We start from the raw sequence: 23,092 nt of genomic DNA, 5'->3' as shown, positions 1-23,092 counted from the left end.
CGACGACGACAGCCGCGAGGGTCTGTATCAGGGGTAGAAAATACATCACAAGAACTAAGTATTTCACGTCGGCATTCTCCGGAGACTCCCAAAAGCAGCAGTTTCTGGTGCCTACTTTAATAGCACCATTCGCACTATTCATTTGCGAGAGCATTTCTTAAATACCGCACCCATTTATAATTTGTTTTATCCTTGACCGCTTTTTTCGAAAGGGCCACGGTGGGAGGGGCTTTTACAAAATTCATTTGCCTCCTGTGAGGATCGAACTCACGACCTCTGGTTTACTAGACCAGCGCTCTGCCACTGAGCTAAGGAGGCGCCTCCTAGCGCGCTTTTCGGGTACTTTGTTCTTATGGACTAGTGAATCGGAGATCTTCAGCTGGAAACGCACCGCATTAGCGACCATTATTTGCATTTAGTTAGCACAGCTGCTGCTTTCCTACACATCTCACACGATATCGATGTACACCTAAAATTCCAAAACAACACATTTATTTCATTTCAGAGTTACTTTCAGCTTCAAATACCATTCCTCTGATATTCATACGAAGCTAGGCATCGTCGTAACCCGTTACGTTCGTTACGCAAGGCTCACGAGAGGGGCGCAGGTTGCATCCGCGTAGACACAAAATTTTGCGCCGCCCAGCGTGGGGCTCGAACCCACGACCCTGAGATTAAGAGTCTCATGCTCTACCGACTGAGCTAGCCGGGCTCCACACAATGCTTTACGAGCCATACAATACTGATGGGACCTGCGACCATCTATGGAAGATCCTTTTGACTACAGCTTATCTCCTGCTGCCACAAATGAGCTACAATCCCATTCAATGAAAAATTGTCTCCGAAAGGCATCAAATCTGCTTCAAATGATACGTGGCTATCAGCACCATTATTCAACACACATGCTCGACTGTGCGCAGACGCCTGTGGCGTAGCTCTTGGGCCCTGAATCAGACGCAGTAGTTCCAACAAAAACTCTCCTGAACGGCTCTGTGCCGAAAATTTCGCTACAGATCACCCTTGTCTTGCTTGAGCTTCAGGTAGACGCCGGTTTGCAGCCAGGAAGCGGACAGCAGCAACTTTCAACTAGTTTTGTAGTACTCAAACAACACAGTAAAACAGCATGCATCTTTTGCAGAACTGGAAAAACTCGACCGTGACAGGATTCGAACCTGCAATCTTCGGATCCGAAGTCCGACGCCTTATCCATTAGGCCACACGGTCACTGGCGCAATACGCTTCCCCAAACACACCTCATTACCGCCATTTGTGCACTTCCCGGAATGAATTTACCATCTTTGACGCAATTCTCCAATTTCAGTACTAAAAATGCGACGCTACTTCTTGCTGTGTCCCATCGCAAGTTACATTCAAGCCCTTATGACGCTCATCAAACAAGAGCGTGCAAATCAGCTTCAATCGCTTAGTGCCATCTCAGTCGGTTGCAGAAGGTACCTCACCCTATGAGATACAATGGCGAGTTGCCGCTATTACCAAAGCGGCGGCGGCGCCGACGACGACGACAGCCGCGAGGGTCTCTATCAGGGGTAGAAAATACATCACAAGAACTAAGTATTTCACGACGGCATTCTCCGGAGACTCCCAAAAGCAGCAGTTTCTGGTGCCTACTTTAATAGCACCATTCGCACTATTCATTTGCGAGAGCATTTCTTAAATACCGCACCCATTTATAATTTGTTTTATCCTTGACCGCTTTTTTCGAAAGGGCCACGGTGGGAGGGGCTTTTACAAAATTCATTTGCCTCCTGTGAGGATCGAACTCACGACCTCTGGTTTACTAGACCAGCGCTCTGCCACTGAGCTAAGGAGGCGCCTCCTAGCGCGCTTTTCGGGTACTTTGTTCTTATGGACTAGTGAATCGGAGATCTTCAGCTGGAAACGCACCGCATTAGCGACCATTATTTGCATTTAGTTAGCACAGCTGCTGCTTTCCTACACATCTCACACGATATCGATGTACACCTAAAATTCCAAAACAACACATTTATTTCATTTCAGAGTTACTTTCAGCTTCAAATACCATTCCTCTGATATTCATACGAAGCTAGGCATCGTCGTAACCCGTTACGTTCGTTACGCAAGGCTCACGAGAGGGGCGCAGGTTGCATCCGCGTAGACACAAAATTTTGCGCCGCCCAGCGTGGGGCTCGAACCCACGACCCTGAGATTAAGAGTCTCATGCTCTACCGACTGAGCTAGCCGGGCTCCACACAATGCTTTACGAGCCATACAATACTGATGGGACCTGCGACCATCTATGGAAGATCCTTTTGACTACAGCTTATCTCCTGCTGCCACAAATGAGCTACAATCCCATTCAATGAAAAATTGTCTCCGAAAGGCATCAAATCTGCTTCAAATGATACGTGGCTATCAGCACCATTATTCAACACACATGCTCGACTGTGCGCAGACGCCTGTGGCGTAGCTCTTGGGCCCTGAATCAGACGCAGTAGTTCCAACAAAAACTCTCCTGAACGGCTCTGTGCCGAAAATTTCGCTACAGATCACCCTTGTCTTGCTTGAGCTTCAGGTAGACGCCGGTTTGCAGCCAGGAAGCGGACAGCAGCAACTTTCAACTAGTTTTGTAGGACTCAAACAACACAGTAAAACAGCATGCATCTTTTGCAGAACTGGAAAAACTCGACCGTGACAGGATTCGAACCTGCAATCTTCGGATCCGAAGTCCGACGCCTTATCCATTAGGCCACACGGTCACTGGCGCAATACGCTTCCCCAAACACACCTCATTACCGCCATTTGTGCACTTCCCGGAATGAATTTACCATCTTTGACGCAATTCTCCAATTTCAGTACTAAAAATGCGACGCTACTTCTTGCTGTGTCCCATCGCAAGTTACATTCAAGCCCTTATGACGCTCATCAAACAAGAGCGTGCAAATCAGCTTCAATCGCTTAGTGCCATCTCAGTCGGTTGCAGAAGGTACCTCACCCTATGAGATACAATGGCGAGTTGCCGCTATTACCAAAGCGGCGGCGGCGCCGACGACGACGACAGCCGCGAGGGTCTGTATCAGGGGTAGAAAATACATCACAAGAACTAAGTATTTCACGTCGGCATTCTCCGGAGACTCCCAAAAGCAGCAGTTTCTGGTGCCTACTTTAATAGCACCATTCGCACTATTCATTTGCGAGAGCATTTCTTAAATACCGCACCCATTTATAATTTGTTTTATCCTTGACCGCTTTTTTCGAAAGGGCCACGGTGGGAGGGGCTTTTACAAAATTCATTTGCCTCCTGTGAGGATCGAACTCACGACCTCTGGTTTACTAGACCAGCGCTCTGCCACTGAGCTAAGGAGGCGCCTCCTAGCGCGCTTTTCGGGTACTTTGTTCTTATGGACTAGTGAATCGGAGATCTTCAGCTGGAAACGCACCGCATTAGCGACCATTATTTGCATTTAGTTAGCACAGCTGCTGCTTTCCTACACATCTCACACGATATCGATGTACACCTAAAATTCCAAAACAACACATTTATTTCATTTCAGAGTTACTTTCAGCTTCAAATACCATTCCTCTGATATTCATACGAAGCTAGGCATCGTCGTAACCCGTTACGTTCGTTACGCAAGGCTCACGAGAGGGGCGCAGGTTGCATCCGCGTAGACACAAAATTTTGCGCCGCCCAGCGTGGGGCTCGAACCCACGACCCTGAGATTAAGAGTCTCATGCTCTACCGACTGAGCTAGCCGGGCTCCACACAATGCTTTACGAGCCATACAATACTGATGGGACCTGCGACCATCTATGGAAGATCCTTTTGACTACAGCTTATCTCCTGCTGCCACAAATGAGCTACAATCCCATTCAATGAAAAATTGTCTCCGAAAGGCATCAAATCTGCTTCAAATGATACGTGGCTATCAGCACCATTATTCAACACACATGCTCGACTGTGCGCAGACGCCTGTGGCGTAGCTCTTGGGCCCTGAATCAGACGCAGTAGTTCCAACAAAAACTCTCCTGAACGGCTCTGTGCCGAAAATTTCGCTACAGATCACCCTTGTCTTGCTTGAGCTTCAGGTAGACGCCGGTTTGCAGCCAGGAAGCGGACAGCAGCAACTTTCAACTAGTTTTGTAGTACTCAAACAACACAGTAAAACAGCATGCATCTTTTGCAGAACTGGAAAAACTCGACCGTGACAGGATTCGAACCTGCAATCTTCGGATCCGAAGTCCGACGCCTTATCCATTAGGCCACACGGTCACTGGCGCAATACGCTTCCCCAAACACACCTCATTACCGCCATTTGTGCACTTCCCGGAATGAATTTACCATCTTTGACGCAATTCTCCAATTTCAGTACTAAAAATGCGACGCTACTTCTTGCTGTGTCCCATCGCAAGTTACATTCAAGCCCTTATGACGCTCATCAAACAAGAGCGTGCAAATCAGCTTCAATCGCTTAGTGCCATCTCAGTCGGTTGCAGAAGGTACCTCACCCTATGAGATACAATGGCGAGTTGCCGCTATTACCAAAGCGGCGGCGGCGCCGACGACGACGACAGCCGCGAGGGTCTCTATCAGGGGTAGAAAATACATCACAAGAACTAAGTATTTCACGACGGCATTCTCCGGAGACTCCCAAAAGCAGCAGTTTCTGGTGCCTACTTTAATAGCACCATTCGCACTATTCATTTGCGAGAGCATTTCTTAAATACCGCACCCATTTATAATTTGTTTTATCCTTGACCGCTTTTTTCGAAAGGGCCACGGTGGGAGGGGCTTTTACAAAATTCATTTGCCTCCTGTGAGGATCGAACTCACGACCTCTGGTTTACTAGACCAGCGCTCTGCCACTGAGCTAAGGAGGCGCCTCCTAGCGCGCTTTTCGGGTACTTTGTTCTTATGGACTAGTGAATCGGAGATCTTCAGCTGGAAACGCACCGCATTAGCGACCATTATTTGCATTTAGTTAGCACAGCTGCTGCTTTCCTACACATCTCACACGATATCGATGTACACCTAAAATTCCAAAACAACACATTTATTTCATTTCAGAGTTACTTTCAGCTTCAAATACCATTCCTCTGATATTCATACGAAGCTAGGCATCGTCGTAACCCGTTACGTTCGTTACGCAAGGCTCACGAGAGGGGCGCAGGTTGCATCCGCGTAGACACAAAATTTTGCGCCGCCCAGCGTGGGGCTCGAACCCACGACCCTGAGATTAAGAGTCTCATGCTCTACCGACTGAGCTAGCCGGGCTCCACACAATGCTTTACGAGCCATACAATACTGATGGGACCTGCGACCATCTATGGAAGATCCTTTTGACTACAGCTTATCTCCTGCTGCCACAAATGAGCTACAATCCCATTCAATGAAAAATTGTCTCCGAAAGGCATCAAATCTGCTTCAAATGATACGTGGCTATCAGCACCATTATTCAACACACATGCTCGACTGTGCGCAGACGCCTGTGGCGTAGCTCTTGGGCCCTGAATCAGACGCAGTAGTTCCAACAAAAACTCTCCTGAACGGCTCTGTGCCGAAAATTTCGCTACAGATCACCCTTGTCTTGCTTGAGCTTCAGGTAGACGCCGGTTTGCAGCCAGGAAGCGGACAGCAGCAACTTTCAACTAGTTTTGTAGTACTCAAACAACACAGTAAAACAGCATGCATCTTTTGCAGAACTGGAAAAACTCGACCGTGACAGGATTCGAACCTGCAATCTTCGGATCCGAAGTCCGACGCCTTATCCATTAGGCCACACGGTCACTGGCGCAATACGCTTCCCCAAACACACCTCATTACCGCCATTTGTGCACTTCCCGGAATGAATTTACCATCTTTGACGCAATTCTCCAATTTCAGTACTAAAAATGCGACGCTACTTCTTGCTGTGTCCCATCGCAAGTTACATTCAAGCCCTTATGACGCTCATCAAACAAGAGCGTGCAAATCAGCTTCAATCGCTTAGTGCCATCTCAGTCGGTTGCAGAAGGTACCTCACCCTATGAGATACAATGGCGAGTTGCCGCTATTACCAAAGCGGCGGCGGCGCCGACGACGACGACAGCCGCGAGGGTCTCTATCAGGGGTAGAAAATACATCACAAGAACTAAGTATTTCACGACGGCATTCTCCGGAGACTCCCAAAAGCAGCAGTTTCTGGTGCCTACTTTAATAGCACCATTCGCACTATTCATTTTCTTAAATACCGCACCCATTTATAATTTGTTTTATCCTTGACCGCTTTTTTCGAAAGGGCCACGGTGGGAGGGGCTTTTACAAAATTCATTTGCCTCCTGTGAGGATCGAACTCACGACCTCTGGTTTACTAGACCAGCGCTCTGCCACTGAGCTAAGGAGGCGCCTCCTAGCGCGCTTTTCGGGTACTTTGTTCTTATGGACTAGTGAATCGGAGATCTTCAGCTGGAAACGCACCGCATTAGCGACCATTATTTGCATTTAGTTAGCACAGCTGCTGCTTTCCTACACATCTCACACGATATCGATGTACACCTAAAATTCCAAAACAACACATTTATTTCATTTCAGAGTTACTTTCAGCTTCAAATACCATTCCTCTGATATTCATACGAAGCTAGGCATCGTCGTAACCCGTTACGTTCGTTACGCAAGGCTCACGAGAGGGGCGCAGGTTGCATCCGCGTAGACACAAAATTTTGCGCCGCCCAGCGTGGGGCTCGAACCCACGACCCTGAGATTAAGAGTCTCATGCTCTACCGACTGAGCTAGCCGGGCTCCACACAATGCTTTACGAGCCATACAATACTGATGGGACCTGCGACCATCTATGGAAGATCCTTTTGACTACAGCTTATCTCCTGCTGCCACAAATGAGCTACAATCCCATTCAATGAAAAATTGTCTCCGAAAGGCATCAAATCTGCTTCAAATGATACGTGGCTATCAGCACCATTATTCAACACACATGCTCGACTGTGCGCAGACGCCTGTGGCGTAGCTCTTGGGCCCTGAATCAGACGCAGTAGTTTCAACAAAAACTCTCCTGAACGGCTCTGTGCCGAAAATTTCGCTACAGATCACCCTTGTCTTGCTTGAGCTTCAGGTAGACGCCGGTTTGCAGCCAGGAAGCGGACAGCAGCAACTTTCAACTAGTTTTGTAGGACTCAAACAACACAGTAAAACAGCATGCATCTTTTGCAGAACTGGAAAAACTCGACCGTGACAGGATTCGAACCTGCAATCTTCGGATCCGAAGTCCGACGCCTTATCCATTAGGCCACACGGTCACTGGCGCAATACGCTTCCCCAAACACACCTCATTACCGCCATTTGTGCACTTCCCGGAATGAATTTACCATCTTTGACGCAATTCTCCAATTTCAGTACTAAAAATGCGACGCTACTTCTTGCTGTGTCCCATCGCAAGTTACATTCAAGCCCTTATGACGCTCATCAAACAAGAGCGTGCAAATCAGCTTCAATCGCTTAGTGCCATCTCAGTCGGTTGCAGAAGGTACCTCACCCTATGAGATACAATGGCGAGTTGCCGCTATTACCAAAGCGGCGGCGGCGCCGACGACGACGACAGCCGCGAGGGTCTGTATCAGGGGTAGAAAATACATCACAAGAACTAAGTATTTCACGTCGGCATTCTCCGGAGACTCCCAAAAGCAGCAGTTTCTGGTGCCTACTTTAATAGCACCATTCGCACTATTCATTTGCGAGAGCATTTCTTAAATACCGCACCCATTTATAATTTGTTTTATCCTTGACCGCTTTTTTCGAAAGGGCCACGGTGGGAGGGGCTTTTACAAAATTCATTTGCCTCCTGTGAGGATCGAACTCACGACCTCTGGTTTACTAGACCAGCGCTCTGCCACTGAGCTAAGGAGGCGCCTCCTAGCGCGCTTTTCGGGTACTTTGTTCTTATGGACTAGTGAATCGGAGATCTTCAGCTGGAAACGCACCGCATTAGCGACCATTATTTGCATTTAGTTAGCACAGCTGCTGCTTTCCTACACATCTCACACGATATCGATGTACACCTAAAATTCCAAAACAACACATTTATTTCATTTCAGAGTTACTTTCAGCTTCAAATACCATTCCTCTGATATTCATACGAAGCTAGGCATCGTCGTAACCCGTTACGTTCGTTACGCAAGGCTCACGAGAGGGGCGCAGGTTGCATCCGCGTAGACACAAAATTTTGCGCCGCCCAGCGTGGGGCTCGAACCCACGACCCTGAGATTAAGAGTCTCATGCTCTACCGACTGAGCTAGCCGGGCTCCACACAATGCTTTACGAGCCATACAATACTGATGGGACCTGCGACCATCTATGGAAGATCCTTTTGACTACAGCTTATCTCCTGCTGCCACAAATGAGCTACAATCCCATTCAATGAAAAATTGTCTCCGAAAGGCATCAAATCTGCTTCAAATGATACGTGGCTATCAGCACCATTATTCAACACACATGCTCGACTGTGCGCAGACGCCTGTGGCGTAGCTCTTGGGCCCTGAATCAGACGCAGTAGTTCCAACAAAAACTCTCCTGAACGGCTCTGTGCCGAAAATTTCGCTACAGATCACCCTTGTCTTGCTTGAGCTTCAGGTAGACGCCGGTTTGCAGCCAGGAAGCGGACAGCAGCAACTTTCAACTAGTTTTGTAGTACTCAAACAACACAGTAAAACAGCATGCATCTTTTGCAGAACTGGAAAAACTCGACCGTGACAGGATTCGAACCTGCAATCTTCGGATCCGAAGTCCGACGCCTTATCCATTAGGCCACACGGTCACTGGCGCAATACGCTTCCCCAAACACACCTCATTACCGCCATTTGTGCACTTCCCGGAATGAATTTACCATCTTTGACGCAATTCTCCAATTTCAGTACTAAAAATGCGACGCTACTTCTTGCTGTGTCCCATCGCAAGTTACATTCAAGCCCTTATGACGCTCATCAAACAAGAGCGTGCAAATCAGCTTCAATCGCTTAGTGCCATCTCAGTCGGTTGCAGAAGGTACCTCACCCTATGAGATACAATGGCGAGTTGCCGCTATTACCAAAGCGGCGGCGGCGCCGACGACGACGACGACAGCCGCGAGGGTCTGTATCAGGGGTAGAAAATACATCACAAGAACTAAGTATTTCACGTCGGCATTCTCCGGAGACTCCCAAAAGCAGCAGTTTCTGGTGCCTACTTTAATAGCACCATTCGCACTATTCATTTGCGAGAGCATTTCTTAAATACCGCACCCATTTATAATTTGTTTTATCCTTGACCGCTTTTTTCGAAAGGGCCACGGTGGGAGGGGCTTTTACAAAATTCATTTGCCTCCTGTGAGGATCGAACTCACGACCTCTGGTTTACTAGACCAGCGCTCTGCCACTGAGCTAAGGAGGCGCCTCCTAGCGCGCTTTTCGGGTACTTTGTTCTTATGGACTAGTGAATCGGAGATCTTCAGCTGGAAACGCACCGCATTAGCGACCATTATTTGCATTTAGTTAGCACAGCTGCTGCTTTCCTACACATCTCACACGATATCGATGTACACCTAAAATTCCAAAACAACACATTTATTTCATTTCAGAGTTACTTTCAGCTTCAAATACCATTCCTCTGATATTCATACGAAGCTAGGCATCGTCGTAACCCGTTACGTTCGTTACGCAAGGCTCACGAGAGGGGCGCAGGTTGCATCCGCGTAGACACAAAATTTTGCGCCGCCCAGCGTGGGGCTCGAACCCACGACCCTGAGATTAAGAGTCTCATGCTCTACCGACTGAGCTAGCCGGGCTCCACACAATGCTTTACGAGCCATACAATACTGATGGGACCTGCGACCATCTATGGAAGATCCTTTTGACTACAGCTTATCTCCTGCTGCCACAAATGAGCTACAATCCCATTCAATGAAAAATTGTCTCCGAAAGGCATCAAATCTGCTTCAAATGATACGTGGCTATCAGCACCATTATTCAACACACATGCTCGACTGTGCGCAGACGCCTGTGGCGTAGCTCTTGGGCCCTGAATCAGACGCAGTAGTTCCAACAAAAACTCTCCTGAACGGCTCTGTGCCGAAAATTTCGCTACAGATCACCCTTGTCTTGCTTGAGCTTCAGGTAGACGCCGGTTTGCAGCCAGGAAGCGGACAGCAGCAACTTTCAACTAGTTTTGTAGTACTCAAACAACACAGTAAAACAGCATGCATCTTTTGCAGAACTGGAAAAACTCGACTGTGACAGGATTCGAACCTGCAATCTTCGGATCCGAAGTCCGACGCCTTATCCATTAGGCCACACGGTCACTGGCGCAATACGCTTCCCCAAACACACCTCATTACCGCCATTTGTGCACTTCCCGGAATGAATTTACCATCTTTGACGCAATTCTCCAATTTCAGTACTAAAAATGCGACGCTACTTCTTGCTGTGTCCCATCGCAAGTTACATTCAAGCCCTTATGACGCTCATCAAACAAGAGCGTGCAAATCAGCTTCAATCGCTTAGTGCCATCTCAGTCGGTTGCAGAAGGTACCTCACCCTATGAGATACAATGGCGAGTTGCCGCTATTACCAAAGCGGCGGCGGCGCCGACGACGACGACAGCCGCGAGGGTCTGTATCAGGGGTAGAAAATACATCACAAGAACTAAGTATTTCACGTCGGCATTCTCCGGAGACTCCCAAAAGCAGCAGTTTCTGGTGCCTACTTTAATAGCACCATTCGCACTATTCATTTGCGAGAGCATTTCTTAAATACCGCACCCATTTATAATTTGTTTTATCCTTGACCGCTTTTTTCGAAAGGGCCACGGTGGGAGGGGCTTTTACAAAATTCATTTGCCTCCTGTGAGGATCGAACTCACGACCTCTGGTTTACTAGACCAGCGCTCTGCCACTGAGCTAAGGAGGCGCCTCCTAGCGCGCTTTTCGGGTACTTTGTTCTTATGGACTAGTGAATCGGAGATCTTCAGCTGGAAACGCACCGCATTAGCGACCATTATTTGCATTTAGTTAGCACAGCTGCTGCTTTCCTACACATCTCACACGATATCGATGTACACCTAAAATTCCAAAACAACACATTTATTTCATTTCAGAGTTACTTTCAGCTTCAAATACCATTCCTCTGATATTCATACGAAGCTAGGCATCGTCGTAACCCGTTACGTTCGTTACGCAAGGCTCACGAGAGGGGCGCAGGTTGCATCCGCGTAGACACAAAATTTTGCGCCGCCCAGCGTGGGGCTCGAACCCACGACCCTGAGATTAAGAGTCTCATGCTCTACCGACTGAGCTAGCCGGGCTCCACACAATGCTTTACGAGCCATACAATACTGATGGGACCTGCGACCATCTATGGAAGATCCTTTTGACTACAGCTTATCTCCTGCTGCCACAAATGAGCTACAATCCCATTCAATGAAAAATTGTCTCCGAAAGGCATCAAATCTGCTTCAAATGATACGTGGCTATCAGCACCATTATTCAACACACATGCTCGACTGTGCGCAGACGCCTGTGGCGTAGCTCTTGGGCCCTGAATCAGACGCAGTAGTTCCAACAAAAACTCTCCTGAACGGCTCTGTGCCGAAAATTTCGCTACAGATCACCCTTGTCTTGCTTGAGCTTCAGGTAGACGCCGGTTTGCAGCCAGGAAGCGGACAGCAGCAACTTTCAACTAGTTTTGTAGTACTCAAACAACACAGTAAAACAGCATGCATCTTTTGCAGAACTGGAAAAACTCGACCGTGACAGGACTCGAACCTGCAATCTTCGGATCCGAAGTCCGACGCCTTATCCATTAGGCCACACGGTCACTGGCGCAATACGCTTCCCCAAACACACCTCATTACCGCCATTTGTGCACTTCCCGGAATGAATTTACCATCTTTGACGCAATTCTCCAATTTCAGTACTAAAAATGCGACGCTACTTCTTGCTGTGTCCCATCGCAAGTTACATTCAAGCCCTTATGACGCTCATCAAACAAGAGCGTGCAAATCAGCTTCAATCGCTTAGTGCCATCTCAGTCGGTTGCAGAAGGTACCTCACCCTATGAGATACAATGGCGAGTTGCCGCTATTACCAAAGCGGCGGCGGCGCCGACGACGACGACAGCCGCGAGGGTCTGTATCAGGGGTAGAAAATACATCACAAGAACTAAGTATTTCACGTCGGCATTCTCCGGAGACTCCCAAAAGCAGCAGTTTCTGGTGCCTACTTTAATAGCACCATTCGCACTATTCATTTGCGAGAGCATTTCTTAAATACCGCACCCATTTATAATTTGTTTTATCCTTGACCGCTTTTTTCGAAAGGGCCACGGTGGGAGGGGCTTTTACAAAATTCATTTGCCTCCTGTGAGGATCGAACTCACGACCTCTGGTTTACTAGACCAGCGCTCTGCCACTGAGCTAAGGAGGCGCCTCCTAGCGCGCTTTTCGGGTACTTTGTTCTTATGGACTAGTGAATCGGAGATCTTCAGCTGGAAACGCACCGCATTAGCGACCATTATTTGCATTTAGTTAGCACAGCTGCTGCTTTCCTACACATCTCACACGATATCGATGTACACCTAAAATTCCAAAACAACACATTTATTTCATTTCAGAGTTACTTTCAGCTTCAAATACCATTCCTCTGATATTCATACGAAGCTAGGCATCGTCGTAACCCGTTACGTTCGTTACGCAAGGCTCACGAGAGGGGCGCAGGTTGCATCCGCGTAGACACAAAATTTTGCGCCGCCCAGCGTGGGGCTCGAACCCACGACCCTGAGATTAAGAGTCTCATGCTCTACCGACTGAGCTAGCCGGGCTCCACACAATGCTTTACGAGCCATACAATACTGATGGGACCTGCGACCATCTATGGAAGATCCTTTTGACTACAGCTTATCTCCTGCTGCCACAAATGAGCTACAATCCCATTCAATGAAAAATTGTCTCCGAAAGGCATCAAATCTGCTTCAAATGATACGTGGCTATCAGCACCATTATTCAACACACATGCTCGACTGTGCGCAGACGCCTGTGGCGTAGCTCTTGGGCCCTGAATCAGACGCAGTAGTTCCAACAAAAACTCTCCTGAACGGCTCTGTGCCGAAAATTTCGCTACAGATCACCCTTGTCTTGCTTGAGCTTCAGGTAGACGCCGGTTTGCAGCCAGGAAGCGGACAGCAGCAACTTTCAACTAGTTTTGTAGTACTCAAACAACACAGTAAAACAGCATGCATCTTTTGCAGAACTGGAAAAACTCGACCGTGACAGGATTCGAACCTGCAATCTTCGGATCCGAAGTCCGACGCCTTATCCATTAGGCCACACGGTCACTGGCGCAATACGCTTCCCCAAACACACCTCATTACCGCCATTTGTGCACTTCCCGGAATGAATTTACCATCTTTGACGCAATTCTCCAATTTCAGTACTAAAAATGCGACGCTACTTCTTGCTGTGTCCCATCGCAAGTTACATTCAAGCCCTTATGACGCTCATCAAACAAGAGCGTGCAAATCAGCTTCAATCGCTTAGTGCCATCTCAGTCGGTTGCAGAAGGTACCTCACCCTATGAGATACAATGGCGAGTTGCCGCTATTACCAAAGCGGCGGCGGCGCCGACGACGACGACAGCCGCGAGGGTCTCTATCAGGGGTAGAAAATACATCACAAGAACTAAGTATTTCACGACGGCATTCTCCGGAGACTCCCAAAAGCAGCAGTTTCTGGTGCCTACTTTAATAGCACCATTCGCACTATTCATTTGCGAGAGCATTTCTTAAATACCGCACCCATTTATAATTTGTTTTATCCTTGACCGCTTTTTTCGAAAGGGCCACGGTGGGAGGGGCTTTTACAAAATTCATTTGCCTCCTGTGAGGATCGAACTCACGACCTCTGGTTTACTAGACCAGCGCTCTGCCACTGAGCTAAGGAGGCGCCTCCTAGCGCGCTTTTCGGGTACTTTGTTCTTATGGACTAGTGAATCGGAGATCTTCAGCTGGAAACGCACCGCATTAGCGACCATTATTTGCATTTAGTTAGCACAGCTGCTGCTTTCCTACACATCTCACACGATATCGATGTACACCTAAAATTCCAAAACAACACATTTATTTCATTTCAGAGTTACTTTCAGCTTCAAATACCATTCCTCTGATATTCATACGAAGCTAGGCATCGTCGTAACCCGTTACGTTCGTTACGCAAGGCTCACGAGAGGGGCGCAGGTTGCATCCGCGTAGACACAAAATTTTGCGCCGCCCAGCGTGGGGCTCGAACCCACGACCCTGAGATTAAGAGTCTCATGCTCTACCGACTGAGCTAGCCGGGCTCCACACAATGCTTTACGAGCCATACAATACTGATGGGACCTGCGACCATCTATGGAAGATCCTTTTGACTACAGCTTATCTCCTGCTGCCACAAATGAGCTACAATCCCATTCAATGAAAAATTGTCTCCGAAAGGCATCAAATCTGCTTCAAATGATACGTGGCTATCAGCACCATTATTCAACACACATGCTCGACTGTGCGCAGACGCCTGTGGCGTAGCTCTTGGGCCCTGAATCAGACGCAGTAGTTCCAACAAAAACTCTCCTGAACGGCTCTGTGCCGAAAATTTCGCTACAGATCACCCTTGTCTTGCTTGAGCTTCAGGTAGACGCCGGTTTGCAGCCAGGAAGCGGACAGCAGCAACTTTCAACTAGTTTTGTAGTACTCAAACAACACAGTAAAACAGCATGCATCTTTTGCAGAACTGGAAAAACTCGACCGTGACAGGATTCGAACCTGCAATCTTCGGATCCGAAGTCCGACGCCTTATCCATTAGGCCACACGGTCACTGGCGCAATACGCTTCCCCAAACACACCTCATTACCGCCATTTGTGCACTTCCCGGAATGAATTTACCATCTTTGACGCAATTCTCCAATTTCAGTACTAAAAATGCGACGCTACTTCTTGCTGTGTCCCATCGCAAGTTACATTCAAGCCCTTATGACGCTCATCAAACAAGAGCGTGCAAATCAGCTTCAATCGCTTAGTGCCATCTCAGTCGGTTGCAGAAGGTACCTCACCCTATGAGATACAATGGCGAGTTGCCGCTATTACCAAAGCGGCGGCGGCGCCGACGACGACGACAGCCGCGAGGGTCTGTATCAGGGGTAGAAAATACATCACAAGAACTAAGTATTTCACGACGGCATTCTCCGGAGACTCCCAAAAGCAGCAGTTTCTGGTGCCTACTTTAATAGCACCATTCGCACTATTCATTTGCGAGAGCATTTCTTAAATACCGCACCCATTTATAATTTGTTTTATCCTTGACCGCTTTTTTCGAAAGGGCCACGGTGGGAGGGGCTTTTACAAAATTCATTTGCCTCCTGTGAGGATCGAACTCACGACCTCTGGTTTACTAGACCAGCGCTCTGCCACTGAGCTAAGGAGGCGCCTCCTAGCGCGCTTTTCGGGTACTTTGTTCTTATGGACTAGTGAATCGGAGATCTTCAGCTGGAAACGCACCGCATTAGCGACCATTATTTGCATTTAGTTAGCACAGCTGCTGCTTTCCTACACATCTCACACGATATCGATGTACACCTAAAATTCCAAAACAACACATTTATTTCATTTCAGAGTTACTTTCAGCTTCAAATACCATTCCTCTGATATTCATACGAAGCTAGGCATCGTCGTAACCCGTTACGTTCGTTACGCAAGGCTCACGAGAGGGGCGCAGGTTGCATCCGCGTAGACACAAAATTTTGCGCCGCCCAGCGTGGGGCTCGAACCCACGACCCTGAGATTAAGAGTCTCATGCTCTACCGACTGAGCTAGCCGGGCTCCACACAATGCTTTACGAGCCATACAATACTGATGGGACCTGCGACCATCTATGGAAGATCCTTTTGACTACAGCTTATCTCCTGCTGCCACAAATGAGCTACAATCCCATTCAATGAAAAATTGTCTCCGAAAGGCATCAAATCTGCTTCAAATGATACGTGGCTATCAGCACCATTATTCAACACACATGCTCGACTGTGCGCAGACGCCTGTGGCGTAGCTCTTGGGCCCTGAATCAGACGCAGTAGTTCCAACAAAAACTCTCCTGAACGGCTCTGTGCCGAAAATTTCGCTACAGATCACCCTTGTCTTGCTTGAGCTTCAGGTAGACGCCGGTTTGCAGCCAGGAAGCGGACAGCAGCAACTTTCAACTAGTTTTGTAGTACTCAAACAACACAGTAAAACAGCATGCATCTTTTGCAGAACTGGAAAAACTCGACCGTGACAGGATTCGAACCTGCAATCTTCGGATCCGAAGTCCGACGCCTTATCCATTAGGCCACACGGTCACTGGCGCAATACGCTTCCCCAAACACACCTCATTACCGCCATTTGTGCACTTCCCGGAATGAATTTACCATCTTTGACGCAATTCTCCAATTTCAGTACTAAAAATGCGACGCTACTTCTTGCTGTGTCCCATCGCAAGTTACATTCAAGCCCTTATGACGCTCATCAAACAAGAGCGTGCAAATCAGCTTCAATCGCTTAGTGCCATCTCAGTCGGTTGCAGAAGGTACCTCACCCTATGAGATACAATGGCGAGTTGCCGCTATTACCAAAGCGGCGGCGGCGCCGACGACGACGACAGCCGCGAGGGTCTGTATCAGGGGTAGAAAATACATCACAAGAACTAAGTATTTCACGTCGGCATTCTCCGGAGACTCCCAAAAGCAGCAGTTTCTGGTGCCTACTTTAATAGCACCATTCGCACTATTCATTTGCGAGAGCATTTCTTAAATACCGCACCCATTTATAATTTGTTTTATCCTTGACCGCTTTTTTCGAAAGGGCCACGGTGGGAGGGGCTTTTACAAAATTCATTTGCCTCCTGTGAGGATCGAACTCACGACCTCTGGTTTACTAGACCAGCGCTCTGCCACTGAGCTAAGGAGGCGCCTCCTAGCGCGCTTTTCGGGTACTTTGTTCTTATGGACTAGTGAATCGGAGATCTTCAGCTGGAAACGCACCGCATTAGCGACCATTATTTGCATTTAGTTAGCACAGCTGCTGCTTTCCTACACATCTCACACGATATCGATGTACACCTAAAATTCCAAAACAACACATTTATTTCATTTCAGAGTTACTTTCAGCTTCAAATACCATTCCTCTGATATTCATACGAAGCTAGGCATCGTCGTAACCCGTTACGTTCGTTACGCAAGGCTCACGAGAGGGGCGCAGGTTGCATCCGCGTAGACACAAAATTTTGCGCCGCCCAGCGTGGGGCTCGAACCCACGACCCTGAGATTAAGAGTCTCATGCTCTACCGACTGAGCTAGCCGGGCTCCACACAATGCTTTACGAGCCATACAATACTGATGGGACCTGCGACCATCTATGGAAGATCCTTTTGACTACAGCTTATCTCCTGCTGCCACAAATGAGCTACAATCCCATTCAATGAAAAATTGTCTCCGAAAGGCATCAAATCTGCTTCAAATGATACGTGGCTATCAGCACCATTATTCAACACACATGCTCGACTGTGCGCAGACGCCTGTGGCGTAGCTCTTGGGCCCTGAATCAGACGCAGTAGTTCCAACAAAAACTCTCCTGAACGGCTCTGTGCCGAAAATTTCGCTACAGATCACCCTTGTCTTGCTTGAGCTTCAGGTAGACGCCGGTTTGCAGCCAGGAAGCGGACAGCAGCAACTTTCAACTAGTTTTGTAGTACTCAAACAACACAGTAAAACAGCATGCATCTTTTGCAGAACTGGAAAAACTCGACCGTGACAGGATTCGAACCTGCAATCTTCGGATCCGAAGTCCGACGCCTTATCCATTAGGCCACACGGTCACTGGCGCAATACGCTTCCCCAAACACACCTCATTACCGCCATTTGTGCACTTCCCGGAATGAATTTACCATCTTTGACGCAATTCTCCAATTTCAGTACTAAAAATGCGACGCTACTTCTTGCTGTGTCCCATCGCAAGTTACATTCAAGCCCTTATGACGCTCATCAAACAAGAGCGTGCAAATCAGCTTCAATCGCTTAGTGCCATCTCAGTCGGTTGCAGAAGGTACCTCACCCTATGAGATACAATGGCGAGTTGCCGCTATTACCAAAGCGGCGGCGGCGCCGACGACGACGACAGCCGCGAGGGTCTGTATCAGGGGTAGAAAATACATCACAAGAACTAAGTATTTCACGACGGCATTCTCCGGAGACTCCCAAAAGCAGCAGTTTCTGGTGCCTACTTTAATAGCACCATTCGCACTATTCATTTGCGAGAGCATTTCTTAAATACCGCACCCATTTATAATTTGTTTTATCCTTGACCGCTTTTTTCGAAAGGGCCACGGTGGGAGGGGCTTTTACAAAATTCATTTGCCTCCTGTGAGGATCGAACTCACGACCTCTGGTTTACTAGACCAGCGCTCTGCCACTGAGCTAAGGAGGCGCCTCCTAGCGCGCTTTTCGGGTACTTTGTTCTTATGGACTAGTGAATCGGAGATCTTCAGCTGGAAACGCACCGCATTAGCGACCATTATTTGCATTTAGTTAGCACAGCTGCTGCTTTCCTACACATCTCACACGATATCGATGTACACCTAAAATTCCAAAACAACACATTTATTTCATTTCAGAGTTACTTTCAGCTTCAAATACCATTCCTCTGATATTCATACGAAGCTAGGCATCGTCGTAACCCGTTACGTTCGTTACGCAAGGCTCACGAGAGGGGCGCAGGTTGCATCCGCGTAGACACAAAATTTTGCGCCGCCCAGCGTGGGGCTCGAACCCACGACCCTGAGATTAAGAGTCTCATGCTCTACCGACTGAGCTAGCCGGGCTCCACACAATGCTTTACGAGCCATACAATACTGATGGGACCTGCGACCATCTATGGAAGATCCTTTTGACTACAGCTTATCTCCTGCTGCCACAAATGAGCTACAATCCCATTCAATGAAAAATTGTCTCCGAAAGGCATCAAATCTGCTTCAAATGATACGTGGCTATCAGCACCATTATTCAACACACATGCTCGACTGTGCGCAGACGCCTGTGGCGTAGCTCTTGGGCCCTGAATCAGACGCAGTAGTTCCAACAAAAACTCTCCTGAACGGCTCTGTGCCGAAAATTTCGCTACAGATCACCCTTGTCTTGCTTGAGCTTCAGGTAGACGCCGGTTTGCAGCCAGGAAGCGGACAGCAGCAACTTTCAACTAGTTTTGTAGTACTCAAACAACACAGTAAAACAGCATGCATCTTTTGCAGAACTGGAAAAACTCGACCGTGACAGGATTCGAACCTGCAATCTTCGGATCCGAAGTCCGACGCCTTATCCATTAGGCCACACGGTCACTGGCGCAATACGCTTCCCCAAACACACCTCATTACCGCCATTTGTGCACTTCCCGGAATGAATTTACCATCTTTGACGCAATTCTCCAATTTCAGTACTAAAAATGCGACGCTACTTCTTGCTGTGTCCCATCGCAAGTTACATTCAAGCCCTTATGACGCTCATCAAACAAGAGCGTGCAAATCAGCTTCAATCGCTTAGTGCCATCTCAGTCGGTTGCAGAAGGTACCTCACCCTATGAGATACAATGGCGAGTTGCCGCTATTACCAAAGCGGCGGCGGCGCCGACGACGACGACAGCCGCGAGGGTCTGTATCAGGGGTAGAAAATACATCACAAGAACTAAGTATTTCACGTCGGCATTCTCCGGAGACTCCCAAAAGCAGCAGTTTCTGGTGCCTACTTTAATAGCACCATTCGCACTATTCATTTGCGAGAGCATTTCTTAAATACCGCACCCATTTATAATTTGTTTTATCCTTGACCGCTTTTTTCGAAAGGGCCACGGTGGGAGGGGCTTTTACAAAATTCATTTGCCTCCTGTGAGGATCGAACTCACGACCTCTGGTTTACTAGACCAGCGCTCTGCCACTGAGCTAAGGAGGCGCCTCCTAGCGCGCTTTTCGGGTACTTTGTTCTTATGGACTAGTGAATCGGAGATCTTCAGCTGGAAACGCACCGCATTAGCGACCATTATTTGCATTTAGTTAGCACAGCTGCTGCTTTCCTACACATCTCACACGATATCGATGTACACCTAAAATTCCAAAACAACACATTTATTTCATTTCAGAGTTACTTTCAGCTTCAAATACCATTCCTCTGATATTCATACGAAGCTAGGCATCGTCGTAACCCGTTACGTTCGTTACGCAAGGCTCACGAGAGGGGCGCAGGTTGCATCCGCGTAGACACAAAATTTTGCGCCGCCCAGCGTGGGGCTCGAACCCACGACCCTGAGATTAAGAGTCTCATGCTCTACCGACTGAGCTAGCCGGGCTCCACACAATGCTTTACGAGCCATACAATACTGATGGGACCTGCGACCATCTATGGAAGATCCTTTTGACTACAGCTTATCTCCTGCTGCCACAAATGAGCTACAATCCCATTCAATGAAAAATTGTCTCCGAAAGGCATCAAATCTGCTTCAAATGATACGTGGCTATCAGCACCATTATTCAACACACATGCTCGACTGTGCGCAGACGCCTGTGGCGTAGCTCTTGGGCCCTGAATCAGACGCAGTAGTTCCAACAAAAACTCTCCTGAACGGCTCTGTGCCGAAAATTTCGCTACAGATCACCCTTGTCTTGCTTGAGCTTCAGGTAGACGCCGGTTTGCAGCCAGGAAGCGGACAGCAGCAACTTTCAACTAGTTTTGTAGTACTCAAACAACACAGTAAAACAGCATGCATCTTTTGCAGAACTGGAAAAACTCGACCGTGACAGGATTCGAACCTGCAATCTTCGGATCCGAAGTCCGACGCCTTATCCATTAGGCCACACGGTCACTGGCGCAATACGCTTCCCCAAACACACCTCATTACCGCCATTTGTGCACTTCCCGGAATGAATTTACCATCTTTGACGCAATTCTCCAATTTCAGTACTAAAAATGCGACGCTACTTCTTGCTGTGTCCCATCGCAAGTTACATTCAAGCCCTTATGACGCTCATCAAACAAGAGCGTGCAAATCAGCTTCAATCGCTTAGTGCCATCTCAGTCGGTTGCAGAAGGTACCTCACCCTATGAGATACAATGGCGAGTTGCCGCTATTACCAAAGCGGCGGCGGCGCCGACGACGACGACAGCCGCGAGGGTCTGTATCAGGGGTAGAAAATACATCACAAGAACTAAGTATTTCACGTCGGCATTCTCCGGAGACTCCCAAAAGCAGCAGTTTCTGGTGCCTACTTTAATAGCACCATTCGCACTATTCATTTGCGAGAGCATTTCTTAAATACCGCACCCATTTATAATTTGTTTTATCCTTGACCGCTTTTTTCGAAAGGGCCACGGTGGGAGGGGCTTTTACAAAATTCATTTGCCTCCTGTGAGGATCGAACTCACGACCTCTGGTTTACTAGACCAGCGCTCTGCCACTGAGCTAAGGAGGCGCCTCCTAGCGCGCTTTTCGGGTACTTTGTTCTTATGGACTAGTGAATCGGAGATCTTCAGCTGGAAACGCACCGCATTAGCGACCATTATTTGCATTTAGTTAGCACAGCTGCTGCTTTCCTACACATCTCACACGATATCGATGTACACCTAAAATTCCAAAACAACACATTTATTTCATTTCAGAGTTACTTTCAGCTTCAAATACCATTCCTCTGATATTCATACGAAGCTAGGCATCGTCGTAACCCGTTACGTTCGTTACGCAAGGCTCACGAGAGGGGCGCAGGTTGCATCCGCGTAGACACAAAATTTTGCGCCGCCCAGCGTGGGGCTCGAACCCACGACCCTGAGATTAAGAGTCTCATGCTCTACCGACTGAGCTAGCCGGGCTCCACACAATGCTTTACGAGCCATACAATACTGATGGGACCTGCGACCATCTATGGAAGATCCTTTTGACTACAGCTTATCTCCTGCTGCCACAAATGAGCTACAATCCCATTCAATGAAAAATTGTCTCCGAAAGGCATCAAATCTGCTTCAAATGATACGTGGCTATCAGCACCATTATTCAACACACATGCTCGACTGTGCGCAGACGCCTGTGGCGTAGCTCTTGGGCCCTGAATCAGACGCAGTAGTTCCAACAAAAACTCTCCTGAACGGCTCTGTGCCGAAAATTTCGCTACAGATCACCCTTGTCTTGCTTGAGCTTCAGGTAGACGCCGGTTTGCAGCCAGGAAGCGGACAGCAGCAACTTTCAACTAGTTTTGTAGTACTCAAACAACACAGTAAAACAGCATGCATCTTTTGCAGAACTGGAAAAACTCGACCGTGACAGGATTCGAACCTGCAATCTTCGGATCCGAAGTCCGACGCCTTATCCATTAGGCCACACGGTCACTGGCGCAATACGCTTCCCCAAACACACCTCATTACCGCCATTTGTGCACTTCCCGGAATGAATTTACCATCTTTGACGCAATTCTCCAATTTCAGTACTAAAAATGCGACGCTACTTCTTGCTGTGTCCCATCGCAAGTTACATTCAAGCCCTTATGACGCTCATCAAACAAGAGCGTGCAAATCAGCTTCAATCGCTTAGTGCCATCTCAGTCGGTTGCAGAAGGTACCTCACCCTATGAGATACAATGGCGAGTTGCCGCTATTACCAAAGCGGCGGCGGCGCCGACGACGACGACAGCCGCGAGGGTCTGTATCAGGGGTAGAAAATACATCACAAGAACTAAGTATTTCACGTCGGCATTCTCCGGAGACTCCCAAAAGCAGCAGTTTCTGGTGCCTACTTTAATAGCACCATTCGCACTATTCATTTGCGAGAGCATTTCTTAAATACCGCACCCATTTATAATTTGTTTTATCCTTGACCGCTTTTTTCGAAAGGGCCACGGTGGGAGGGGCTTTTACAAAATTCATTTGCCTCCTGTGAGGATCGAACTCACGACCTCTGGTTTACTAGACCAGCGCTCTGCCACTGAGCTAAGGAGGCGCCTCCTAGCGCGCTTTTCGGGTACTTTGTTCTTATGGACTAGTGAATCGGAGATCTTCAGCTGGAAACGCA

General features: G+C 48.1%; 46 non-coding genes across 46 annotated transcripts; all 46 read right to left on the bottom strand.

Annotated features, from left to right (window-relative positions):
- Nucleotides 1-246: 246 nt before the first annotated feature.
- Trnat-agu (transfer RNA threonine (anticodon AGU)) lies at nt 247-318 on the bottom strand. Its single transcript has one exon. It is a non-coding gene; the product is annotated as a tRNA-Thr (tRNA).
- Nucleotides 319-639: 321 nt separating this feature from the next.
- Trnak-cuu (transfer RNA lysine (anticodon CUU)) lies at nt 640-712 on the bottom strand. Its single transcript has one exon. It is a non-coding gene; the product is annotated as a tRNA-Lys (tRNA).
- Nucleotides 713-1,151: 439 nt separating this feature from the next.
- Trnar-ucg (transfer RNA arginine (anticodon UCG)) lies at nt 1,152-1,224 on the bottom strand. The gene has a single exon. It is a non-coding gene; the product is annotated as a tRNA-Arg (tRNA).
- Nucleotides 1,225-1,760: 536 nt separating this feature from the next.
- Nucleotides 1,761-1,832, bottom strand: Trnat-agu (transfer RNA threonine (anticodon AGU)). The gene has a single exon. It is a non-coding gene; the product is annotated as a tRNA-Thr (tRNA).
- Nucleotides 1,833-2,153: 321 nt separating this feature from the next.
- On the bottom strand, nt 2,154-2,226 carry Trnak-cuu (transfer RNA lysine (anticodon CUU)). Its single transcript has one exon. It is a non-coding gene; the product is annotated as a tRNA-Lys (tRNA).
- A 439-nt stretch (nt 2,227-2,665) lies between these two features.
- Trnar-ucg (transfer RNA arginine (anticodon UCG)) lies at nt 2,666-2,738 on the bottom strand. Its single transcript has one exon. It is a non-coding gene; the product is annotated as a tRNA-Arg (tRNA).
- Nucleotides 2,739-3,274: 536 nt separating this feature from the next.
- Nucleotides 3,275-3,346, bottom strand: Trnat-agu (transfer RNA threonine (anticodon AGU)). Its single transcript has one exon. It is a non-coding gene; the product is annotated as a tRNA-Thr (tRNA).
- Nucleotides 3,347-3,667: 321 nt separating this feature from the next.
- Nucleotides 3,668-3,740, bottom strand: Trnak-cuu (transfer RNA lysine (anticodon CUU)). Its single transcript has one exon. It is a non-coding gene; the product is annotated as a tRNA-Lys (tRNA).
- A 439-nt stretch (nt 3,741-4,179) lies between these two features.
- Trnar-ucg (transfer RNA arginine (anticodon UCG)) lies at nt 4,180-4,252 on the bottom strand. The gene has a single exon. It is a non-coding gene; the product is annotated as a tRNA-Arg (tRNA).
- A 536-nt stretch (nt 4,253-4,788) lies between these two features.
- Nucleotides 4,789-4,860, bottom strand: Trnat-agu (transfer RNA threonine (anticodon AGU)). The gene has a single exon. It is a non-coding gene; the product is annotated as a tRNA-Thr (tRNA).
- Nucleotides 4,861-5,181: 321 nt separating this feature from the next.
- Trnak-cuu (transfer RNA lysine (anticodon CUU)) lies at nt 5,182-5,254 on the bottom strand. The gene has a single exon. It is a non-coding gene; the product is annotated as a tRNA-Lys (tRNA).
- A 439-nt stretch (nt 5,255-5,693) lies between these two features.
- Nucleotides 5,694-5,766, bottom strand: Trnar-ucg (transfer RNA arginine (anticodon UCG)). Its single transcript has one exon. It is a non-coding gene; the product is annotated as a tRNA-Arg (tRNA).
- Nucleotides 5,767-6,291: 525 nt separating this feature from the next.
- Trnat-agu (transfer RNA threonine (anticodon AGU)) lies at nt 6,292-6,363 on the bottom strand. Its single transcript has one exon. It is a non-coding gene; the product is annotated as a tRNA-Thr (tRNA).
- Nucleotides 6,364-6,684: 321 nt separating this feature from the next.
- Trnak-cuu (transfer RNA lysine (anticodon CUU)) lies at nt 6,685-6,757 on the bottom strand. The gene has a single exon. It is a non-coding gene; the product is annotated as a tRNA-Lys (tRNA).
- Nucleotides 6,758-7,196: 439 nt separating this feature from the next.
- Trnar-ucg (transfer RNA arginine (anticodon UCG)) lies at nt 7,197-7,269 on the bottom strand. The gene has a single exon. It is a non-coding gene; the product is annotated as a tRNA-Arg (tRNA).
- Nucleotides 7,270-7,805: 536 nt separating this feature from the next.
- Trnat-agu (transfer RNA threonine (anticodon AGU)) lies at nt 7,806-7,877 on the bottom strand. The gene has a single exon. It is a non-coding gene; the product is annotated as a tRNA-Thr (tRNA).
- A 321-nt stretch (nt 7,878-8,198) lies between these two features.
- Nucleotides 8,199-8,271, bottom strand: Trnak-cuu (transfer RNA lysine (anticodon CUU)). Its single transcript has one exon. It is a non-coding gene; the product is annotated as a tRNA-Lys (tRNA).
- Nucleotides 8,272-8,710: 439 nt separating this feature from the next.
- Trnar-ucg (transfer RNA arginine (anticodon UCG)) lies at nt 8,711-8,783 on the bottom strand. The gene has a single exon. It is a non-coding gene; the product is annotated as a tRNA-Arg (tRNA).
- A 539-nt stretch (nt 8,784-9,322) lies between these two features.
- Trnat-agu (transfer RNA threonine (anticodon AGU)) lies at nt 9,323-9,394 on the bottom strand. Its single transcript has one exon. It is a non-coding gene; the product is annotated as a tRNA-Thr (tRNA).
- Nucleotides 9,395-9,715: 321 nt separating this feature from the next.
- On the bottom strand, nt 9,716-9,788 carry Trnak-cuu (transfer RNA lysine (anticodon CUU)). The gene has a single exon. It is a non-coding gene; the product is annotated as a tRNA-Lys (tRNA).
- Nucleotides 9,789-10,227: 439 nt separating this feature from the next.
- Trnar-ucg (transfer RNA arginine (anticodon UCG)) lies at nt 10,228-10,300 on the bottom strand. The gene has a single exon. It is a non-coding gene; the product is annotated as a tRNA-Arg (tRNA).
- A 536-nt stretch (nt 10,301-10,836) lies between these two features.
- Trnat-agu (transfer RNA threonine (anticodon AGU)) lies at nt 10,837-10,908 on the bottom strand. The gene has a single exon. It is a non-coding gene; the product is annotated as a tRNA-Thr (tRNA).
- Nucleotides 10,909-11,229: 321 nt separating this feature from the next.
- Nucleotides 11,230-11,302, bottom strand: Trnak-cuu (transfer RNA lysine (anticodon CUU)). The gene has a single exon. It is a non-coding gene; the product is annotated as a tRNA-Lys (tRNA).
- A 439-nt stretch (nt 11,303-11,741) lies between these two features.
- On the bottom strand, nt 11,742-11,814 carry Trnar-ucg (transfer RNA arginine (anticodon UCG)). Its single transcript has one exon. It is a non-coding gene; the product is annotated as a tRNA-Arg (tRNA).
- Nucleotides 11,815-12,350: 536 nt separating this feature from the next.
- Nucleotides 12,351-12,422, bottom strand: Trnat-agu (transfer RNA threonine (anticodon AGU)). Its single transcript has one exon. It is a non-coding gene; the product is annotated as a tRNA-Thr (tRNA).
- A 321-nt stretch (nt 12,423-12,743) lies between these two features.
- Trnak-cuu (transfer RNA lysine (anticodon CUU)) lies at nt 12,744-12,816 on the bottom strand. Its single transcript has one exon. It is a non-coding gene; the product is annotated as a tRNA-Lys (tRNA).
- Nucleotides 12,817-13,255: 439 nt separating this feature from the next.
- On the bottom strand, nt 13,256-13,328 carry Trnar-ucg (transfer RNA arginine (anticodon UCG)). The gene has a single exon. It is a non-coding gene; the product is annotated as a tRNA-Arg (tRNA).
- Nucleotides 13,329-13,864: 536 nt separating this feature from the next.
- Trnat-agu (transfer RNA threonine (anticodon AGU)) lies at nt 13,865-13,936 on the bottom strand. The gene has a single exon. It is a non-coding gene; the product is annotated as a tRNA-Thr (tRNA).
- Nucleotides 13,937-14,257: 321 nt separating this feature from the next.
- Trnak-cuu (transfer RNA lysine (anticodon CUU)) lies at nt 14,258-14,330 on the bottom strand. The gene has a single exon. It is a non-coding gene; the product is annotated as a tRNA-Lys (tRNA).
- A 439-nt stretch (nt 14,331-14,769) lies between these two features.
- Trnar-ucg (transfer RNA arginine (anticodon UCG)) lies at nt 14,770-14,842 on the bottom strand. Its single transcript has one exon. It is a non-coding gene; the product is annotated as a tRNA-Arg (tRNA).
- A 536-nt stretch (nt 14,843-15,378) lies between these two features.
- Trnat-agu (transfer RNA threonine (anticodon AGU)) lies at nt 15,379-15,450 on the bottom strand. Its single transcript has one exon. It is a non-coding gene; the product is annotated as a tRNA-Thr (tRNA).
- Nucleotides 15,451-15,771: 321 nt separating this feature from the next.
- On the bottom strand, nt 15,772-15,844 carry Trnak-cuu (transfer RNA lysine (anticodon CUU)). The gene has a single exon. It is a non-coding gene; the product is annotated as a tRNA-Lys (tRNA).
- Nucleotides 15,845-16,283: 439 nt separating this feature from the next.
- On the bottom strand, nt 16,284-16,356 carry Trnar-ucg (transfer RNA arginine (anticodon UCG)). The gene has a single exon. It is a non-coding gene; the product is annotated as a tRNA-Arg (tRNA).
- A 536-nt stretch (nt 16,357-16,892) lies between these two features.
- Nucleotides 16,893-16,964, bottom strand: Trnat-agu (transfer RNA threonine (anticodon AGU)). Its single transcript has one exon. It is a non-coding gene; the product is annotated as a tRNA-Thr (tRNA).
- Nucleotides 16,965-17,285: 321 nt separating this feature from the next.
- Trnak-cuu (transfer RNA lysine (anticodon CUU)) lies at nt 17,286-17,358 on the bottom strand. Its single transcript has one exon. It is a non-coding gene; the product is annotated as a tRNA-Lys (tRNA).
- Nucleotides 17,359-17,797: 439 nt separating this feature from the next.
- Nucleotides 17,798-17,870, bottom strand: Trnar-ucg (transfer RNA arginine (anticodon UCG)). Its single transcript has one exon. It is a non-coding gene; the product is annotated as a tRNA-Arg (tRNA).
- Nucleotides 17,871-18,406: 536 nt separating this feature from the next.
- Nucleotides 18,407-18,478, bottom strand: Trnat-agu (transfer RNA threonine (anticodon AGU)). The gene has a single exon. It is a non-coding gene; the product is annotated as a tRNA-Thr (tRNA).
- A 321-nt stretch (nt 18,479-18,799) lies between these two features.
- On the bottom strand, nt 18,800-18,872 carry Trnak-cuu (transfer RNA lysine (anticodon CUU)). Its single transcript has one exon. It is a non-coding gene; the product is annotated as a tRNA-Lys (tRNA).
- Nucleotides 18,873-19,311: 439 nt separating this feature from the next.
- On the bottom strand, nt 19,312-19,384 carry Trnar-ucg (transfer RNA arginine (anticodon UCG)). The gene has a single exon. It is a non-coding gene; the product is annotated as a tRNA-Arg (tRNA).
- A 536-nt stretch (nt 19,385-19,920) lies between these two features.
- Nucleotides 19,921-19,992, bottom strand: Trnat-agu (transfer RNA threonine (anticodon AGU)). Its single transcript has one exon. It is a non-coding gene; the product is annotated as a tRNA-Thr (tRNA).
- A 321-nt stretch (nt 19,993-20,313) lies between these two features.
- Trnak-cuu (transfer RNA lysine (anticodon CUU)) lies at nt 20,314-20,386 on the bottom strand. The gene has a single exon. It is a non-coding gene; the product is annotated as a tRNA-Lys (tRNA).
- A 439-nt stretch (nt 20,387-20,825) lies between these two features.
- On the bottom strand, nt 20,826-20,898 carry Trnar-ucg (transfer RNA arginine (anticodon UCG)). Its single transcript has one exon. It is a non-coding gene; the product is annotated as a tRNA-Arg (tRNA).
- A 536-nt stretch (nt 20,899-21,434) lies between these two features.
- On the bottom strand, nt 21,435-21,506 carry Trnat-agu (transfer RNA threonine (anticodon AGU)). The gene has a single exon. It is a non-coding gene; the product is annotated as a tRNA-Thr (tRNA).
- Nucleotides 21,507-21,827: 321 nt separating this feature from the next.
- On the bottom strand, nt 21,828-21,900 carry Trnak-cuu (transfer RNA lysine (anticodon CUU)). Its single transcript has one exon. It is a non-coding gene; the product is annotated as a tRNA-Lys (tRNA).
- A 439-nt stretch (nt 21,901-22,339) lies between these two features.
- Nucleotides 22,340-22,412, bottom strand: Trnar-ucg (transfer RNA arginine (anticodon UCG)). The gene has a single exon. It is a non-coding gene; the product is annotated as a tRNA-Arg (tRNA).
- Nucleotides 22,413-22,948: 536 nt separating this feature from the next.
- Trnat-agu (transfer RNA threonine (anticodon AGU)) lies at nt 22,949-23,020 on the bottom strand. Its single transcript has one exon. It is a non-coding gene; the product is annotated as a tRNA-Thr (tRNA).
- Between the last annotated feature and the right edge of the window lie 72 nt (nt 23,021-23,092).

This window comes from Schistocerca nitens, chromosome 8 (genome assembly GCF_023898315.1).
Source record: "Schistocerca nitens isolate TAMUIC-IGC-003100 chromosome 8, iqSchNite1.1, whole genome shotgun sequence".
NCBI classification, from domain to species: Eukaryota; Metazoa; Arthropoda; class Insecta; order Orthoptera; family Acrididae; genus Schistocerca; species Schistocerca nitens.
This window is presented reverse-complemented; position numbering and strand designations above follow the sequence as displayed.